This window comes from Apis florea, unplaced genomic scaffold (genome assembly GCF_048593485.1).
Source record: "Apis florea isolate Af1SG1 unplaced genomic scaffold, ASM4859348v1 contig_3803_pilon, whole genome shotgun sequence".
NCBI classification, from domain to species: domain Eukaryota; kingdom Metazoa; phylum Arthropoda; class Insecta; order Hymenoptera; family Apidae; genus Apis; species Apis florea.
The window spans coordinates 1,880,472-1,897,255 of record NW_028256864.1 but is presented as its reverse complement, the minus strand read 5'-3'; the positions used below and the strand labels follow the sequence as shown (position 1 = coordinate 1,897,255).

Here is a 16,784-nt window from a genome sequence, read left to right as displayed (position 1 = left end):
CTACCACAAATGAATATTGGGAATCTGTTGTGTGCACGTGTGTGAAAGGAGAGAGATCGATCACGAGTTGGACGTTTGTTTTCGTGGCCTTGGTAAATAGTCTATTTGCATTCTCTATTTAATAGAAACTCGTGGCTCGTTGAGGTTATGTACGGTTATCAAACCGTGGCGATAGAGATCGCGTCCACCGATTTTATTATTATTATTTATATATTTTGAAATTAAAGTTTTTTTATTTCATCGGATGATATGGTGTTTTCAATACGATAAAATATCGCGTCATTTAAAAGAAACGTTGGCAGACGTACGAAAAAGTTCTTGATCTACCTTTTCAATTATGCAGGATGTTCATCTTCGCGTACATCTTCGTGGTGGAATACGAGGAGACGAAGATAAGAAAATATTTTTCAAATATGCTTCGTAGTATTGTTAAATAGTGGATGAAACGTCAAGTTGTTCTGGAAAATGCGTATGAAAAATATCGCTGCCTCTTTCGTTGTCTCCTTCATGAGAAAAGAGAAATATCAGTTGATACTATAAATAAGATATAGGGCGACATCGACATAATTATGAGAATCATATAATATATAATCGCGGATAATTGCATGGAAAAGAGTGAAAAGATTGAGAGAAAAAGATGTAAGAAATTAACTATACCGTTTTAACATGGTTTTATTTTAAAGTTATATGTTGACTTTATGATACGATTATAAAGAATTGGATTAAAGAGAAAAATTCTTTTTTTCGAAAATACTTATAAGTTTTCAGTTTTCGAAAAAAAATGGATAACAATAATTGAATTTGAAAGATTACAGAGATCACAGAGACGAGGTAACTAAAGGATCGTAGAATAAGAATACTTATTTAATAACTTAGGAAATAAAAAATAAAATTATATTATGTGTAAAAATGTGTGTCACGAATGATTGCGTGGCACTATAGGAATGTAAGAAAGCTTTATCTCTTTAAAATTTTTATCTTATTTTATGTTTGTTGTATCAATATTGTTACTATTCTTGTATGTATTCTTTAAGAGTTGTTTTTCATACATGCATTTTTACCTTGATTTTAAGGCAACTTTTTTGATGGTTACTTTTTATTCTGTTTTCTTCAGAATAATTGAAAAATTCTTTTCATATTTTGCTATTAATTTATACAAATAATTTAATCTTTCAAAATTTAACAATAGAAATTTTAGAAATTTTATTAATTATTCCTATAAATATCGTTAAAGGAAAACAATCATTTTATCATCAGATTAAAACTTATTTAAAAAATTTAAAAAATTTAAAATCAATTAACACAAGAAAGATTGATAAATTTAATAATGATTTCAATAGAATACGATGAATGAAAAATTAAATATCAAAGAACTTATTCAAAATTTTGCCAGAAAAGTTCTATTACAAGAATTACAAAAATAATAAAAGTATTTAAATGCTTTTGTGTTTTGTTTACTTAAATTATATCTATTTTTACAATTAAAAACAATCAATTAATGCTAAATATTAAAATAATAATACTTTTAAAGATATCATATATATTCTTATAAAGAATGTTAATCACCTTAGTATTAGTTCTAATTCTCTAAGGAAAAAATTCTTCACATTGTTCGAATATCTGCCATATTCAACTCTTCATTATTTATTTGTAAAAGTAAAAAATTAAGAATAAAGAAAAAGAAAAGAAGAGAGAACGATGGTTTTCGATCTTCTAGTGAACTTATCAATAAACCTTCCTGGCAGGCTTTAGTTTAACTAAACAGAATGAATTCTAAAACGAAGGCCTGGAGGCAATGGTAAATTTAGAGAAGGTAACTCCATTTACCGAAACAATAAGGAATATACGTATTGTTCACATCTAACCGAAACAAGTTGATAAGAATTTTAGATAGTCGATCAATTTGTAGTTTGTATAGAGCGATTTCTAGGCCAAATCGAATCGAACGAAAGAGATTTAGAAATATCATTACGAGGAAACTTTTGACATATTTTCTTTGATAATGATAATTTAAGCGATATGTACGAGTTGATTTGCCTTATTGTTGAGCATTGCTTTAATCTAAAACAATCAATGGTTTTATTTATCTCAGAGAGAAGAGTTTGTAATTGTTTCAATGTTTCAATTTTATCGAGTTCTTAGTTTTAGCAAGTTTAGCTATTAGGATAGAAAGAAGTGATATAGTGGGTGTTATGCAAGATATGAAATATTCCATCGCCGTCACCACAAAGTTATACAATTTCAGCAGGTTTTGTCCTAGGTCCTAATTAAAATTCGCACAAACAGCTAGGACGTTAGCTGAAAGATAATCGTATTGGATAGATTTTCCAAGCTGTTCGTGATTCAATGTAATCGCTATCGAACAGTAAAAAAAAAAGGGAAACGGTTGATCCTGCATTTTCGTCGTTGTTGCAAAAAGGAACAGATTCGTGCGATTGAAATTCATTTCGTCTTTTTCTGTATTCGTATTTTTTCATTTTTTTTGGAGGGAAGAATATTAGAATTCGAATTTAAAGAGCACGATGGAGAAGAGATAAAAACTGAGAACATTTCAGAAGAGATAAAAAAATTTATCAATCTTTATTTCGTGAAATTCTTCTTTATTATAGTTATAGCTTTTTGTTCTAACGGTATTCGCTTATGGGTTTGCAACGAGTAAGAAAACGATGGTTTATCGATATTCGTCTCTTCTAAAGTTCGAGGTTGCATTGGAATACGAAGATTTCCCTGTAAAAATAAGTTTCATCGATGTCTGAGACACGATCGTGGAATAGTGTTATTCCACGTTGGCTGCCGGGGCGAGTAATCCTTTCATGGAAAGTGTGCCCCTGAAAGATGGCAATGAAGAGGATCGTTGGGGATCGAAGAAAAGAGGCGGGAATAGAAGACGACATACATCGTTGTCAATGACATCGACTCGTGCAAAGAGTATATCGCCTTACAATTTCTCGATGTAGCTAAAGTTTATTTTCCACATGGTTACAATAAATTCGTGTATTTTTCCTGGGCTATCAATTTTCGTTCGAATTACGTTTCAAGGAAGAAAAATATATAATATGCGCACAGTATACGAAACATTTGATCCCTCATGTTTCTTTTGTTTCAAGCTTTTTAAGTACTTTCTGTTTGCTTGCATCCGTGCTTTCAATATTCAATACAGTATAAAATCAAAACAAACCATATTGAATATTCATTGAGCGTTCGCTCGAAACGTTAATTCGATCGACATAATTCTTGTATGTATTAAAACGCGTATTAAACATTTATCAATAATATTAATATTATTATGAGGATAGGATTAATTTACTCGTTCTCTGATCCAAATATTCAATTTGGTGTACAATTGATTATGGAAAAAGTGTAAAAGATGATTGAAATTGATAGAATGCATAAAATATTAATATTGGTGTTATGGTGGCGCAAATAAAAAAATATAAGTAAAGTTTTTGCTATTTATGATTCCTGATTCTCTTCCTAAGCGAATAAAATTATTGTTCTCTATAATAATATTTGAATCAATATAATAATTAATTTCATTATCAAATTCTATATATATTGTCGCAAAAAATTATTATTTTCATTAATTTTATAAATTTTTATTCAATATTATATAATAATTTAATTTGTTTTCGACAAATAATGTTTCTTACTATATAGAAATAATTTTTAAATAGAAAAAGTTCGGATTAAATTTTAAATAAATCAAAAAAATTATTTTGCAAGAATTTTTAATCTGTTTATAATATGAACATTGTTTTATAATTATTTTATAATATGAACATTGTTTGAAAGTAAACTTAATGATTGCCATATAGATAAATAAATAAATAAATAAATATGATTTATGATAAATAACGATAATAAATATTTTTTATTTGTCATATAAATATAAAAAGACATAATTTGATTTTTTATTAGTGAGTAAACAAAAACAAATGAAAATAGTTACAGGACAATTTAATATACTATAGATTAATTTACTAATAATGTTTATGATTATACTTTTCCATTGAGATATATTTATAAAAACATTTTTATTTTTTTATCTTTTCTTAAGAAATTTATTTTTAAATAATATTCTATTGGATTCAAATCAACTCTGAATCATTGTAACTACTGAATATTCTCTTCTTCAAAAAAACTTTGTAATAGTTGCAGCTTTATGAATTCATTATTGCCTTATTAAAAAGTGAAATTATTTCATGTCCCATTTTAATTGCAAAATCAAATAAATCCACTTTCAATATCTCTACATATTTATCTCTACTACTGTTAAATTATCAATAATAATTACTAAATTAATCCTCCTGAAATATCTCTGAATTATTTTAACTATATTTTATAATCATCTTTATATTACTCTTTTTAAAAGCTTTTTCTATTTTTCTTCATACATAATAATTTATTATCTTTTAATATTTCAAATTCTGTTATTCCATATTATGTTTCTTTAAAAGTTTATCAGTTTATTTCATATACAAGTTTTAATAGTTTTAAAAGTTTCGTAGTTTTAATTTATTTAGATTTAATTTAATAGACATTATATTTATTGTTGACTTAGAATGAGAGTAAAGAAAAAATACCATATATACCATATTATAAATAATAATATAAAAAATAGGGATTAAATAAAAAATACGTTAAATAAAAAAACAAATGTTTAAAAATACGTTCAAAAAATTGATTAATTAAAATTTTAAAGCTAACACTTGAAAAATTAATTTTATAAAAATTATTTTTTTACACATAGAATTTGAAAGATTAACTTTATTGACGTGATATATTAAGAAGATATAATCAAATAAATATCTTTAATTTTTTTTATAAACTTTTGAATACATTATTTGATAATAAGAGCTTTAAAAAATATGTTCAATTAAAATTAAACGAATTTATCCCCTTACAAACAATTTTATTTCAAAATTTAACAATTTTTAAAAATTTAATAAAAACGAATTTCAAAAATATATTCAATTTCACAATTTTCACATATAACAATTTTTCACTGCGTCACATAAATATCTGTTACATGTATGGCATATTGTTATTTTGTTTATTTTCCTGTATTTTTCATAGTTATTGCAGCATTATATTATATTTTATATATTGATGACAGCATCTGCGTCCATCTTCAAATTACACAAATAATAGACAAGAGGACATTTTGTATTCATCCCCGGATTTTTATTTTTTTTTTTTAATTTTCCTCACATTTCTATGAAAGAATATCCTCATATAAAAAAACATTCTTACATAAAATATAATTTTTTCAAAGTATTTATAATTATATTTTAATATACATTTATTATATAACAATTCTAAAAATATCAAATAAAGGATATTAGCATTAATTATACAATTTTTATATTTCTTTTTTATCTTAATATACTTAATATTTCCATTAGAATTTTCATTAAAATTCTAATGGAACACGATTCTTCGTGGTTTAACCAAATACTCCGGATATTCGATTATGTTCGTTTCGATTATCGCTCGTAAGAATCGTCAGCGATCTTAAATCATGTCAGCGAGCAATATCGATTAGTAGCAACGTGATACGCGGCTGTTTATCATTCCCACTGTCGAATTCATTGTTCCTAGCGAGAATACTTATTCATCATTTTGGCCGATGATTTGACTCGATGGATGACAAGATTTATCTACTCGCCTAGTGTATCGGGAAGAGATGAGAAACAAATATCATTTGTCGATTTCTCTTAATTAGTGTGTTTGATAAACAGACGATATAGGCCGAGTTAAACGTTTCCGTAAACAGTTGGGCACGCGTGTTGCGCGTGACTGTAATTGCCGATAAAAATAATTGACTGCATTCGTCATCGTGTTTAAACGTGGTCTCGTGCTCGCTCTTTGGCGATTACGTAGTGTTACGTGGCAAGAGATAGGCTAATTTTTCAATTTTTCATTTTTAATTAAATTATTTGGATAAAATATTAATATTTATCATTTCTGTCTAAGACATATTTTATTCGATTAATAGATAATCAATCTATTAATGTTCTCTGCATTCGAAGAAGCATACATCCGATGTTTCGATTGCTGCTGTCATCTGCCGATGAAATGTTCAGATATTGCACTTTAAATTGTTTTTTTACTTGTTTAACATTAATAATAACATTATGAGTTAATTATTGATGCATGTATTGTTTTTAGGTGAATTTTGTCGAAATCTTTGATGATATATTTATTTTGTTTTGTTATAAATAATACTATTAACAATGATTGGTCAATTAACAATTTGAAAAATAATTTTTATGACTGTAATATTCGTTATAATTAGTTTTTTAAAGAAAATGTATCAAAGTCATTGTATCATTATATAATAAAATAAATAAAATTTAATGATACAATGTTCATAAAATTGCATTGTTAATATAAAATATTAATTATCTTTCAATCTTTTCCACGTCTTAATAATAAATTAAAGATTTTTTAATTAATTAAATATAAATTATATCATTATAAATTTAAATATGAAATTATTTTTCTGACAACAAAATAATAATTTAAAACTATAGTATAAAAACAATAAAAACTTAGATATAAAATTTAGATTATACAAAAATATATAAAAACTTAATAAATCAACTTCAAATATTTACTCGGTTTGATTCGAATGTTTTTCTTGATGTTAAATTATTTATATTTAAAAAAAAATATTGTTGCAACAGATAATGCAATAAGAAAACATTAAAAGATTAATTAATCATTTATACCAGTAATTATATAAAGTGTAAAAACAAGATCTTTAAAAAAAAATATAGTTATGTACTATTACGTAGTTAATTTTTCGATAAACACTATTAATTTTCCAGTAATCAATGCAATCACGATATCAGAAGCAAATAACTGGCATAATGGAATCACTTCTTTTTTTGGTTTTCTATTAACATATATAGCATACATATAGATGCAATGTTATTAATAATTAGTCAATCTAATTTATACGTAACCAGTCTCTAACTTGGTCTCTATACCAATATTTATGTATGGAATTACAAAGAGAAATTCTATGAAGTTTGCTCGAAGGTGAATTGTCGAAGGTAATTTTTATTTTCCCGAAGTAGATCCCGAAGTTTATGGACAAACTGAAGGGAAAATTGGAAGAATGGTTGACATTTTGAGGAAAAATTTCTTTGTCACGTAAAGACGATGACAGGAGAGAAGAAGAGTGAAGAGATCCCTTTATTCTCTTTTTCTATGATTTATATTGTGGCTGAAATATTACACCGAAAGTTGCGTTCGACAACACGCGAAGGTGTGAGAATACGAAGGGGAGGAATCATTGAAGAAGGGGGTTGAAAGGGAACGAGCAATCGTTCGCGAAAATACACGACCGTCAGAAGCATTCTATTGAGCTTTGTGTTCGATTATAACGTACACGGAAACGTACGAGGACAGGCGATTGTGAATCTATGTGGAAAAACAAGAAACGTGGATGATATATCTTTATATTGTTCAAAATAAACGGTCATTTAAACGAAATGAAACGAAAGTTTTTAAATAATTTGAAAATATTTTTTAATCTCGTCTATTAATATTTTTTAAGATTAATTATTTTTCATGTTCTTTTTTTTTCATTTTTTCTAGAATTGTCAAAAAATGAAAGAGATAAATTATCACATTTACTTCTAATTTTTCATGATTTAAAAATTTAATTATTAACATTGAAACTTTACTAAATTTTTATACTAAAATGCAACGAAATCTTTGTTTTATTAATTGTTACAATATTATTTTTGAACTGTTTCTTGAATTTTCTGTAATGAAAATGAATGAATTGCATTATTTATTGCAGAATAATATAATAAATAATTATTGGAATGATTTATAAAACATAAATTAAGATTTAACTTTTATTTCAAATATATAGTTATATTTAATTACGTCAATTTACTTAGGTCAAGCATTTTATCTATAGATATAAAGACAAAGTAACCAAGACTTTTATCCCAAACGTCCAATTCGATTTCATCGTGAATGAAAGCTCGAGGATACAAAGGAAAGAGCTACGAATTACAAAAAAAAAAAAAAGACAGATATAAAAACAAAAAGGAAAATAAAAAAAGCGAGCAAGAACAAGAAAGGTGAAAAAAACGAAGACATCGGGGATGTCTTTTGTTCCTTATTTAAAACAAAGTAATCCGCAAAAAACAGAATAAGAGTTTTGAAAGCTATTTAAACTTAAACCTCCCCCCTCCCCAGTACCCATCCGTTGTTTCATCGTCAATGGACCGCCGGTGGATTCGCTTAAAAATTAAGAAAACGTTCCACGGATAAGGATAACGGGTTGCATTCTATCCCTACGTTTCTACTTCAGTTTTTCTAGGATAGAAAAATTCCCGCGAGAGGAATGTTCTTTTTGAAAAGGGGGAACGGGCAAGTTTCACGATAAATCCTATCTCGATCTCATTGTTTCCTGTCTCTAGCCTGTCTAAGAGGAGATCGTCTATATTTGTTTAGACGAAATTCCGCGAATACAAAGAGCAGAGCTAGTGATTACGGGCGAAAAAGCGGCGCTCGGACGGGGCCTCCGCGAATAAAAACCCGCTTTTCATTTTCTATTCCCCGCATTTTCCTAGACATGCTATTCAGACGTGGGCCGCTCCTTTAATTCGCGCAAGCATCGCGATAGAACGCTGGTAATATTTATTGCCGGGAGAGCAGAAAAGATTGTGCCAGAAAGAGGAATAGAAAAACAATTCTTATAATAACGCTCCGATCGAAGATGACGTGGTAAGATGAAGATAGAGATTTGCTTATTCTCGTTCGATACCATTTCGATATCGAGATTCGTGTGCTTTTTTCGCGATTTCTTTCAATTAATCTTCGTTAATTGTATTATAACGAAGTTACGAAACGTTGTGACAAAAGAATATTATTATATGTTTCAAAATTGTGTATAATAATAACTATATTGTATTATCGATATCGTATAGTTTTTGACACATCTATAAAAAAAATTAATAAGTAAAAAAAGCTTTATTGAAAAGTTATTACTCGAAGTATTTTTTTTTTAATAATAATTTTCAACAAAATAAAAATTTAACAATATTATCGATAATTTGTTAATTAATTATCAATATTTATCGATAACACAATTCTAATATGCATATCTGTTTATTACAATTTTATTAAATTGATCGTTCTTTAATATAAGAATTAAAATTTTTGTTTTTACTTAATAGAAGCATAAACTTCATCTGTTATTAACACATTGTACACATTGTTTCTTACAATAAGCGATAATGAAGAACGTTAACTTTTCATAACGATAAGTTACTATATTCGATTCTATTACTATTGTTCGTAAATTTATATAATAACAGATTATCTCTCAGAATATTTTCGCAATGTAAACTTTTCCTATTAATTAACTTATCGTTTATTTACGTAAAAAAATTCTATGTGCCTAAACGCTGCTTACAACGCTTATACATTTTTAACACAGAACCGATTGGATAACTCTATTTCACTAAGATATATCCGTACAACGATACAATCTCTCATGCATCTTGATGTCTGAATATTAAACGTGAGTCACTAAGTAAATCTTTCATACGTGACCTGTCGTATCGATGAAAAAAGCGGGAACCGTAAAGGCGACCGTTTTCTTAAGAAAAACCGGCACACTTACAATTTAGGATTACCAAGTATACTCAAAAGTCACGTTGAAAGTTACATTTCATAACCTGGTCGCGCGCACGTATAGCCGCCAACGTGGGATAAAGAGAGAGAGAGAGAGAGAGAGAGAGTGAGGCGAGAGTGAAGAGAAGAAAAAAGAAGAAGAAGAAGAAGGAAAGAAAAGGAAATAGGTAGTAGCAGGAAGCGGGGAAACAGAAGCAAGTAAAATTGCAGCGAATTGTTGCGTATTCTGGTCTCCACGACCCCTTGGCAAGCAACAAAAGCCTCCGGAAATCCCTGCCCCGAGCCAGGAGCTCAAGCAAACAGAAGATTCATCGAATTAAACTTGGGGGAGGAGAAGAGTGGGTAGTTTAACCACGCGTTTTTGAGAGATGTACTTTTGAGACACGAGCGTGACACCGGCGAGCACGAGAAGAAAGCCTTCTTCACCTGGTGGGGGATAAAGACAAAAATAAAAAAAAAAAAAATAAAAGAGCAAAAAAAAAAATGGTACGATTTATGATAAGAAGAATTAGGGAAGAAGGAGGGAGCGAAGCGTGGAGGAAGAAGCAGGCGCGAAAGAAATGAAGGAAGAGGAAAAAGCGGGAGAGAGGGTGAGAGGAGGGGACAAGCCGATGAGGCGGACAAGAAGAAAGAGGGCATACGCTTTTTTTTTTTTTTCCCCCCTTTTTTTTCAGAAAACGCCGCCCCCCAGATCTTCCTCTCACCCTCTCCAATCCCTTCTGCATCCTCTTCCTTCTCCCTCGCTCCGTTTTTTCCCAATTCCGACAGCTCTACGAGAAGAATTTCGTCGGACAGGGGGGGGAATCCGCGCGCATGTGCCGCGGGGGTGGCTGCCTCGAGGACGTAGCAGCGAGTCGGAGACAACGAGAGGAAGTGGGAAAGAGTGGAGAGCAGTGGATGCAGGCCTGTGAGAGGAATAAGGACGAGGAGGGGTGTGCGCGAGAAGGGGGGTAATACGTGTGAGAGTACCCTGAAGAGTGGCGTCGGTAGTACGGGTGGTGGGAGGAGGGGAAGCGCGAGGGGCAAGAGGCGACCGTTCACGTCTTTTCGACGTCGACGCAACCCCGTTGGCGCAGAATAGCTGCTCAGTGCTCGTCGAACGGCGCTGTGTTGCGACGGGACCATGCCGCCGCGCCCTGCACCACCGATCAACCGATCTCAGGTACGCGAGACACATTATCATTCCCGAGATATCGATACCATTTCATTAAAGAAATCATTCATTCCCGAACGAATGACGTGGTTCCGGTGTTTTCCCACTTTTTCCTCCTTTCGTGATCTTCGGGGAAACGTGTTCAAGATAGATCGCGTCTCACGAGAGTGAGATAAATCTGTTTCTCTGTGGGGGAGTCGAGAGTCGATGCTCGTTCTCTCTTGTTGGCAATTTGTGTGCGGCGTCGTGTGATGTTTCGTTTTTGATAAAAAAAAAAAAAAAAAAGAAAAAGTTCGAATATCTTGATTAGAGGAGAGAGAAAAAGAGAGAGAGAAAGAGAGAAAGAGAGTGTGCGAGGAAACTTTTTTCTTTCCTGTTCGTCGCTTTTCACTGTACTTTCTGTTATGATTTTGGTGCGGTTTGGTGAACGAGCGAAGGAGCCACGCGAGAGAGAGAAACCTCGAGTTATTTTTTCTTTTTTGGTGAAACTTGTTGTTCGCTACGTATCCTCGCGTGGATACGACACGAGGATCGATCCAGGCATCGATTGTACGATCCTCTACGTACGTGGCGAGAGAAGAGATTTAGAACGCGTTTACACGCGTCCCCTTTTCCGTTGTTCCGTGGGATTCGTTACAGGGTTACGCGCAATCATCGGCCAGCTATCGACTGATTATAAAAAAAATAAGGAGGAGAGAGAAAATTATTATCAATATAAGAGGAACCAAGATGCGTTTCCACTCCTCTTTCTTTCTTTTTTTCGTCTTCTTCCAAGAGATGCTTCCTTTTGTTTCTCGTTTTACCCGACAATTCGTAATATAACACCACGACCTTCGCATCGAATACCATCCACTTAAAATAGTTTCGATCGAGTCTTCGAAAAAAGAGCGTCAACGGAACTCGGAAACGTGATGTCTTAATCCATCGAGGGAATCGAGATAGAAAGCGAGACAGGGAGAAAAAGAGAGGGAGAGAGAGAGAGAGAGGTGTTGTTTGTCTCTGGAGAGCTTTCACGGTATCTCACCGAAGGGGGATGAACCGAAAATACTTTTTGGCGGAGAATATGAAGTGAATCCTTGATCAGTTTGCGACTTTTTGATTACTCTCGTCTCGTTACATGTACGTATTGTGCACGACGACATGTAAAATAATTAAAATAGTTTTGTGTTGCCCGTCGATTTTCTCGCGTGTGTCTATGTGTATATATATATATATATATGTCGAAGATCAAAGAAACGCAAAGAGAGTGGATTACCAGTATGTTCGCATAAAGGGATGCTTTTGATAAAGGTGCCGCTTAGACGGTTTACCTCATTTTCACGCCAGTGGGGACCGATATTTTTCATTTTCCTCCCCCCGTTTTATGGTGGTCTCTCTTTGCCTAAGTGCATGCCGCGTGGCCGACCTTGTTTTAAATGAAGCCTCATTAATTAAATATGTATATATATATATTTAATTAGTACACGCAGCGGCTGTGTGCTATCGAAATATTTGTCTCGAGTTCTTCAGAGAATGGCTACATTATTGGCAGAAAGTTTTGTTGTTGCCCATCCCTCCGCAATTTCTCTGAAGTAGGCAGTTTGCGTTTCAGTGGGCTCTGTTCGACGCTCTTGGCTTCGGCGAAAAGTTAAATTAATGGAAAATGAAGGGAACAGAATTCATTGAAAAGTTGAAGTATTTAGTCGATCGCTTAAAGATATTGGTTTTCTTCGATCGAGGAAAGTAGGAGAGTTTTACCTCCTCTTTGATCGGCCTCGTAACTTTCTTACACTGTAACGTAACTTATTCTTGCGAGCCATAAATAATAATCGCCGGCTCTTCTCGAGGGAAGAAAATAAGATAGAATTAAGCTAATTAACGTGGCTATGCAACAATCCGTTTTCGATGAACAATCGGTTTTCTCGGAGCCGATCAATCGAAGCGCCAATAAGTTGCTCAAACTGTTCTTTAAACGCGGAGCGATTTAATTCCGTGCTATTTCTCAAGAACGCGAGCTATATTCCTGATGACGTATCGACGTGATGGAAAACCGTTTTCTTCGTTCTCCTCGACCGTGGATGAAAAAAAAGAAAAAAAAAAAAAAAAGCGACGCGCTGAAATAACAGAAAAATATGGAACATCTCGGCTATAGTAATGTCATAAGGAAAATATACATGTTATAAGAACGATATATAAAGTGGATTTATTGTCGTTCAAAATATACGAGACTAACTATTGTTAACACGTCTCTCATTGGTACAAACTCTCTTTATTATCCAAGTTTACGAGAAATTTTGTATCCAAACTATAAATTGCACCACGTGCACGTTTAAAACATTATCGTTCGAATTCTATTGTTCGTCAATCGTTATTTTCCTTTCGTGATCACGAAATAAGAAACGAGTACACGGAACGTGATGAGAAGCGACGACGAAAACAAAACACGTGAGAGAAGAAAAGGGGGTTAGAAGAAAGGAAAAGGAACATCTTGCAGTGTTCCTTTTTCGCTTCGTTGTGCTTTGGTGCTCGTGATACGCACGTCTGCACGTCTATCTCGACGAGCACGGAACAGATATATCATTGTTATGGGTTGGAATATTTTTCGTCGACAGGAAATAATGCTCGTACCATTTTGTCTCGTTAGGAGGACAATCCCTGTACCTATTCTTGCGTGTCACTTGTGCCTTTTATACCCGCCAGGATTAATGGTATAAAAAAAGAGGAGATACTTTTCGGTTAACCAATCACGAGAACTGTATTCCATGAAACAAAGTTCAGCTCTTCTAGTGGCATTACTTAAAAATGGAGGGGAAAAAAAAAGTTAGTGAAAAGGAGAGAAACAATGGTTTCAATCGATAACTGAAAACTTTTCTTGATCATTTGTGCGTTGATTCCTCTTTTAAATTTCGCCAAAGTTCTATATCGATGAGAAGACTATTGTAGCAGTTGATATTCGATTGCGTCGTTTGTTTTTTTTCTTTTGAAATTTTATTATTATTTTTCATGGTTTCGTGCGAAAATTTCTTTTCGTTTGAGATCATCATCGGGAAATCGGTATATCAGTAAGTAAAATATTGTAGAAAAGTATGTTGTTCGATTAAAAATCATGTTTTGTTTGTCGTTTATTTCTATTTTCAAAAAGAGATAGGGGGATCTTATCTCTTAAATCTTCGTCAGCCATTCGGCGAAAAACAATTGTGGGTATTGATGTTTGATGAACATTGTGTTGTTTTCTGTCTATTCTAGAGTTTTATTACTATTTTCAAAAATAGATAGGAGAGGAAAAGGCAGATTTCAGCTGATACGAAATTTATAAATTCGTATTTTGATCGTCATATTGATGATAGTGAAACATGAAAAATCGTATTATTTTTTGTCTTTTAAAATTTTATTATTTCTTCGAAAATGGATAGAGAAAGAAAAGAAAAGCGATTTTAAACTGACACGAAACTTTTCTTGCTCGTTTGTACCTGATTCTCCTTTTAAATCAGAAGATCGTCATATCGATGAAAGAACTATTGTAAGGATTGATAAAAATCGTCTCGTTCATTTAAATGTTCGTGCATTTAACGAGTTCAACAGCAGAATTGTGCATACTTTATATAAATTTGTCAAAGTACAATATTTTCTCTAGAATGTAATAATAATCCATTAAATATTACAAATTTGGAAATAATTTTATAGATGTATAACAACTCGTTTAATAGAAATTTATTTTGTATCATCAGATACAATTTACATTTCTAATTATATTACAAAGAGTAACGCTTGTAACTGGTAATTGAGATAATAGGAACTCAGCTAAAATTCAAATATCATATATCTAAATGAAGTTTATATAAGTGAATTTTGAAGTGCATTAGATTAGCCATAAAACAAAACATGAATTTTGCTAATATTATTTAAATTCAAAGAAGGTATTAACATTATAATTTCTTGTACTTTTGAAATAAATAAATTTTAAGTGAATAACAGTGTACAGTAAACAGCTTACCAAGTTTAATCGAATATCAGATTACAAGGAAATGTCTCATCTAAATGTGAATGACAGAATCATTAATGTAGCAAAAAGTAGAATAAAGCGAAATATGTTTGCATATAATGTAATGTTTCTCTCTAGATAAAAAATATGAACGAAAAGATATGACATGAATTTTGACAGCCAAATAAAATATTTCGTAATCATGATAATTATTTTTTTTAACTCAAAGTATCGAAGAATCATTATAATATAAGAAAAATATTGAATAGTTGTTACACTGTATTTTGATTGAAGTGTAAATATTTTTATAAAATAACTCATATGTAAGTATTATGTGGATATCTATATATAGAAAAAAACGAAAGTATTTATTTAGTAATATTTGTTGCTCTTTAAAATCATTGATTGAATTTATAAATCAGTGATAGATTGAATGGTAATAAGAACTGGAAAATTCCATGAATTTCCAATACGAAAAAAAGAAACTTATATATTTATGACTTTTATTCGTTTTTAAATTTAACTTTAATATTTTTCATTATTACATTTTTAATTATACGTATTATTCACATTCCTTAATATTTTATATCAATTATTAATTTTCGTTTAAAAAAAAATTAAGATTTTGCAATGTTAGGGTGATTTTTGAGCGAATATTTCACTTTATCCTGTGATTTTACTCAAAAGCGATATTTCAATACCTCTAGAAAATTGTATTTTTCTTTGTAAATATCTTATTATCTCACTTACTCACTTAAGATTTTTACACAGGATAAATTTTATTTTTGCCTCAGCAAAAATTCAAAATTAATTTTCAATTTACCCTACTTCCTTTCGCAGCAAAAGTCTGGAGAAAGAACGCGCAAAAAGTGTACGTACAGTTTTACAATATTTGCTTGCAATATAAAGCTGAAACAATTTAAACATCGATGTAAGACTACATTATCATAAAACAATTTATTTCTCCTCGCTCAAACCAAACCATCACCCTCTCGTAAACCTGATATTATTCGTTCAATGTCAATAAATACGAGACGTTTCGAAACGTTAAATCAATCCGCGGGAATATTTTGCCATGAAATCGGCGCAATCAGAGCAACTTTAGATCATCGTTATTCCTTAATAACCCGGGGCTTGTTTAATAAATATTTCCCACGGCGATATTCAAGCGGATGTTGGATAGGATTTCGCGCGACCTGAAATTTCCACCACCATGTTTCCACCACGATGAACCGAGTTTTTTATATATCGCGAGCTCCCTGATTGCGTGAGCCCGTTAGGCTTCGATAAATATGCATTCGTCGCCCTCTCTCTCTTTTTTTTCTTCTTCTTCTTTTTTTTTTTTTTTTTCACTCCCTCTCACCCCCTGCGAGAGAAGGTTTTGCAACGAGTGTTCCGAGCTGTTGGTGAATTTTCGCCTTGCAAGGGGAGAACGGCATAGGTTATTGATTATCGTGAATGGCTTTATAAATAACCGATCGTGTAGGAGCAGTTGCCGGACGACGCGTAAATATCGCGCTTGCCGGGGGGGTTGATTCTTTAAAATCGCCGCGCGCGCCACCATAGAAAAAGAGAGTATCGAGAGTGCGAGATGAAATCCGGGCCGCGTGTTTGATCGATACCCAATTCGTCTTGAATTCTTATTTCGTTACTTTTATCGCTCGTGACAGATTGTCCCGTGGAGGATAAATAGGCAACTCGCGAGACTCGTAATTTAAAGAGAGAGAGAGTTGGGCAAATTGATGATTAAGCATTGATTGAAGAAGAAGAAGAAAGGATAATCATAACGATCGTGATTATTAATCGAGTAAATCATCATCGGTAATTCGGTATCGGTAATTGTAGTACGCGTGCAAAAAGGAAATTTACAGGGGTAGGAAAATGTAATGAAATTTTTCGAAGAAGCGTATTCATAGCTAAAATAGTTTTTAGAAACTCGCTGGAGAAAATTGCTTCGTCACGAATTTTTCGATTTTGAGAATAACATCGTTCGAACCACTTCGT

At 31.8% G+C, this 16,784-nt stretch overlaps 1 protein-coding gene across 2 annotated transcripts in view; it reads left to right on the top strand.

The window, feature by feature from the left end:
• Positions 1 to 10,723: 10,723 nt before the first annotated feature.
• Positions 10,724 to 16,784, top strand: part of Oct-TyrR (Octopamine-Tyramine receptor) — an 89,197-nt gene continuing 83,136 nt past the window's right edge. For both annotated transcript variants that reach the window (XR_015295003.1, XM_012492604.3), the window contains exon 1: positions 10,724 to 10,828. The gene's annotated coding sequence lies outside the window, so the exon portion shown is untranslated. The remainder of the gene's footprint in view (positions 10,829 to 16,784) is intronic.